This window comes from Sciurus carolinensis, chromosome 3, assembly GCF_902686445.1.
Source record: "Sciurus carolinensis chromosome 3, mSciCar1.2, whole genome shotgun sequence".
NCBI classification, from domain to species: domain Eukaryota; kingdom Metazoa; phylum Chordata; class Mammalia; order Rodentia; family Sciuridae; genus Sciurus; species Sciurus carolinensis.
The window spans coordinates 137,552,929-137,558,425 of NC_062215.1; positions in this window are offsets into that span (position 1 = coordinate 137,552,929).

Here is a 5,497-nt window from a genome sequence, read left to right on the forward strand (position 1 = left end):
ATTACCAAAACTGACTAAAGAAGAAATAAAATATCCTAACAAACCTATAACAAGTAAAGTGATTGAATCAAGAATCACAAACCTAATAATAATTTTAAAAAGTCCAAAAACAGATGGCTTACTGGTGAATTCTGCTAAGTATTTTAAAGAATTAAAATAATAGAACAGGAGGGGAAAATTCCTACTTCATTCTATGAAGCCAGCAATATGCTGATACCAAAGTCATACAGAAGTACTACAAGAAAACCACAGACCAATATACCTTATGAATATACATACAAAAATCTTTTGACAGGTGGCTTGTGCCTGTGGTTCCAGCTATTCAAGAAGCTGAGGTGAGAGGATCAGGGAAGCCTAGGAGTCCAAGGCCAGACTGGGCAATACAGCAAGATCCCATGTCAAAAAGAAAAACAAAACAAAAAAAACCTTAGCACATGAAAAAAATTACATAACACAACTAAGTATAATGGATTTTAGAAATGCATGGGTGTTTCAATGTATGAAAATTAATATCACTCTAACAATAACAAACAACCCCAAATAATCATCTTAACTGACATAGAAAAGTCATAACAAAATTCAACATCATTTCATGAATAAAGCACTTAATAAACTAGGAATAAACAGGTACTTCTTCAACCTGATATATAGGATTTATGAAATACCCACAGCTAACATCATAATGATGATAGACTGAAAACTTTCACCGAAGATCAGGAACAAGAAAAAGATGCTCATTTTCTTCACTGCTATTCAATATTGTACTTGAAGTTCTAACAAGAGATATTAGGCCAAAAAAGAAATAAAAAGCATACAAAAGGAAAAGTAGTGAAACCATCTCTATTCACAGATAATGTGCTCCCTATACATTAAAAATCCTATAGAATGCACATATACACAAATTAGTTAATAAATGAATTTATAAAAGTTGCAAGACATGAAATGAATATACAAAAACTGGTATTTCTATAGACTTGCAAAAGGAAAAAATAGGAAGCAGCTGATAAATGGGAACAGAATTTTCTTTTAAGGTAATGAAAATGTTCTAGAACTAGAAAGAGATTGTGGCTGCACAAAATTGTGAATGTACTAAATATCACTAATAGCAAATTTTATGTTTTTTTACTACAATTTTTTAAAAAGCAGAAAATCTGATACCCAAGTGACATTGCAAATCAATTACATGGGACTCTGTAGTAGTAGAAATACATTTCATTATTTTCCGAAGTCCCATAGGTAGTTCCTGTGTAGCCACAATTAACTACTTGTTTGTAATAAGAACTCATTGAAGGTTGAATACGACTAGTAAAAATTACCTACTTAAATGTATAGTATTTTGCATAAGTTTATTTTAACCAGTTAGGGCTTGAGAGTTCACTCAATAGTCATTAGTTTGCATAGTTGTTATGAAGATATGAATTTTTTTGGCTTTATGAAGTCTTTCTTCATTGCCTAGTCTTCAGAGATGAGTGTGTATGGTTTGAAAGTGGGTAGTTTCTCCCAATGGTACATATTTAAAGGGTTGGCCACACAGCAGTGCTACTGGGAGTGCTGTGAACCCTTGAGAGCTGGAACCTAATAGGAGATTCGTAAGTCATTGAGGACATGCCCTTGGAAGAAATTGTGGGACCACAGTCTTCCTATCACTGCTCCAGTTCAAGAGGTAAGCAGTTGAATTCACCTCACACTGCCACCATGATGTGCTGCCATCATAAGAAGTTCAAACAAATGGGGCTGCCCCGTCTTGGACTTAAACCTCCAGAACCATGAGCCAAAACAAACGTTTTCTACTTCACAAGTAGCATATGTCAGGCTGGAATGCAGCTCAGTGGCAAAGTGTCTGCCTCGCATTCGCAAAGCCCTGGGTTCGACCCCCAGTTCCAAAAAAAAAAAGCACGTGTCATGTATTTTACTCAAGTGATGCAAAGCTGACTAACACAAAGGGGCTAAGAGTTTAATTTAAAAATTCTGAGATATCAATTTGATAATCTGAGAAAAAAATTCTAGCAAAACAATGTAAATTTTCCATTGCAGTGATACATACTTCCCAAGTGAAGTACAATCCTTGGATTAAATCCCACTTAACAGACTACTTTTGTATGGTCTCAAGATAAGAATGATGTTTATCTACTTAAAGGGCTGTAAAACTAACAAAGAACATGGAATAGAAAATACATCTGAATCAGAAAACCTAAAATATTTTCTATCTGGCTTTTTATAGGAATAGGTTGTCAACCCCAGCATTGTTACTTAGGTTTTCTCAAGGAGGTTCAAATGTCCCTCCCTACACAGTGTACCATCGATTTTCATATTCCGATTTATCCTCTCTTACTCATAGACCTATAATGCAGTTTCTATAAGAACTGGGACCTTGTGTAGTTCAACATTGAACTCTCAGCACCCAAAACAGTGAAAGGCACTCAAAGGGTATTAATTGAAGGAATATATAATCCTAAGACCTAATATATAAATTCTTATGAAATTTTGTTATTAAGATACTCATTTCTATATTTTATTCCACAAAAGTTATGAATTTATCTTCTGAGTTTTGTCTCTGAATGTCATTGTAGTCTCTCACAAGTCATAAAGAGAAGAAAAGGTAATTTGATAACAACTACATCTTATTGAGTAGACATATTGTATGAATCAGGAGAGCACTAACAGGAAAATCAGCCAGATATGATATACACTATACAGAGATGCATTACTCATATTTATCAAAAATTTAATACATAACATTGAATTTCAGCACAGTATAGTGGTCTACTGATGCTATGTGTGAAAGGCTTTACTATTTTTTCCATAAGTAGCAGAAATATTTATTTAAAAACTCTAAATAAGACATTTAACTATAATAACATTAAAGTATTATGTGAGGCAGACATACACTTTTACAGCATCAGTTTCTTGTTAATTGTATTCCATTTATCACTATAAAAACTGATTGCTGGTGCCAAACTGCTGACAGTCTTTAAATTACATGTGAATTTTGGGGTACCCTGTTCCTTCACCTAAAACAAAAATTCAAAAAATAAAAATAAAACAAACAGTAGCCATAAGGTCTAGAAACAGTATGTAATAAATGCTATTGATTACATTGCAATACATGGCATGTTCAATAACATCAAATTATATATTAAACATACTGTATATCAAAATGACAGTAAGAACCACCCTTGTATAAGCTTTGCAAGAAATGTATCTTAAATAGAGGAAAGACATTTGTCTTAATCTCTGGATAGTACTATGAGAGCCCCAGCTCCTTGGATGTCCCCACAGGTTGGCCTTTTGGGGTTGGTTTTACCTTTGCAATAACTGTTCCCTCATCTAATTAGAAACAGGTGGCCAATCACAATAGGATTTGTCCAACATAGTTTGTATCCTTGGACTTTTGGACCAGCTTTCTAACTGTGCCATGGGAAACAGCAGCTCTCCCAAAATGGCACAAACTGAAGTGTTGTGCTCTTGTCGGTATAGAGCCTTAGCATCCACTCACCACAATCAGTTCAACCTATCTGTCCTTTGTCAAGGCATCTTCAATCAATAAAAAGTAAACTGGGAAAATGGAAAGAACAAAGTACAGACAGTGTAAGCCCTTGGTGACATTAGAGAACCATTGTACTAGCCCTGGACTTCATATCTCAGTCTGCTTGTTACCTGATAAAAATTAAGTTACTATAGGTTAAGCAGCTGCAGGAGGATTTAGTTTCTAAATGATCATGCAAAAAGAACTCAAAACACAAATAATTTACCTTCCTGGATACTTCAGTAGATTCGATTCCTGTATGAACATAATCCTCCCAAAGGCTTATTGATCTAGCTAGGTTTTATTTGTATCAGAATTTTTGATTTGGGCTATGGGGAGAATGGTGATTGAACCCAGTATGGTCTACCACTGAGTTACATTCCTGTCCCCCCTTTTTTTAAATTTGTGTTATTTTATTTTTTGAGACAGTGTCTCACTAAATGTAACAGGCTGGCCCTGAACTTGTGATCCTCCTCCCTCAGCCTCCAGAACTTCTGGGATTACAAACTTTGGCCACCCATGCCTGGATTCTGATTATTTAAACAAAGTTTACCTACCCTAAAACAATTGAAGCCCAAACTGATTTGACTGAGTTCCTATATTTCATTCCTTGGCTCGGTAATAAGCCTACATCAAATATGAAACTCTCCAAGTTTAAAGGACTGGGCAAAAACCAGATTAAGTCTATAGAATCAAAACTGACACTTTGGGGCCCTACACCATTCCGAAGCATATCACAATCATGGGGGGTAGGGGCTCTCTACAACTTGAGATAAACCAAAATAATTGGGTGTCTCCCAACTAGCTCTGGCTTCCAAAATAATGCTTTGAACATTTCCCGTATGTTGGCCTCCTTAACAAAAAGTAAATTTATCCCTGATTTTTGCAATGGTGAGGTCTGAAGATATGTCTTGATCTTTGTGAATGTTTTTCCCATGGTGAATAATAAACTTACATATATTCGAGACCACAAGAAGTGAAAGGTACAAATCTTCTATTTTATTTTTTGAGACAGGTTCTCACTAAATTTAACAGGCTGGCCTTGAACTCCTGTTAAAGTCAAGCCAGCTGTGGTTTTCCTCTTAGGAATGATTAGAACTAGCATAGATGTAAATATTAAGATGAACGACTGAATAAAAATAGGCATTCTCTAATACACAAGGACCACGAAAACTATACACAAAATTTCATAAAGAGGACCGATAGACAGAGACATCGATATTTTCGGAGTCCAGGGCTTCCTAACTCACGTGCATGGTCGACTAATGGAGGAAGTTAAAATCAAGGCAACTCACAAAATAATCCCTAGCAAATCAGAGGGCAAGGGCCCAGGAATTTCCAGGGTTGAGGAGCAATGCCTTATAGGCCAGAGCAGTTACTTTGAAGGCGGGCGAGGATGCACTAGAATCCGGGGATAGAAGCCAAACTTCCGAAGAAAATAGCGAGGCCCTGGGAGCTGTGAAGATTCTGCAGGAAAGTTACGCGATGCTCACAAAAACAAGTCAAAGTAACGATTAATAACAGGCCAAAAAGCTATGCAAGTAGAGAAAAACTTTTGCACCCAAGAACCCCACTGAGCGACCGAGGAACCAGTTGGCGCGGGATGCTTGCGTCATCTCGCAGCGCCCGAACCAGTTACAAAAGAGGCGTTCTGAGGGAGGAATGGGCTCACGTGACATATAGTGGGCCACCCTCCGCTTCTGACAGAACCTATAAGAGTCAGATTGATAAAGCCGGAGGGAAATGTCTACGTACTAAATAATTGTGTAGAGATGGCTCACATAAATTCACTGTCTTCGTGTTTTGCTTTTACCTTTTTTGCAAGTCTCGGGTTGACGTTGCCCACACAAAAGATGGCTGCGCAGACGCTGGGGTGCTACCATAGAGTCTCGGGCCTAGAGGAGCCCGTGGGTGGGCGCTGTGGGCTGGGAAACACGCCCCAGATCCAGCTCTGCGAAGGAAGTTCGGGGT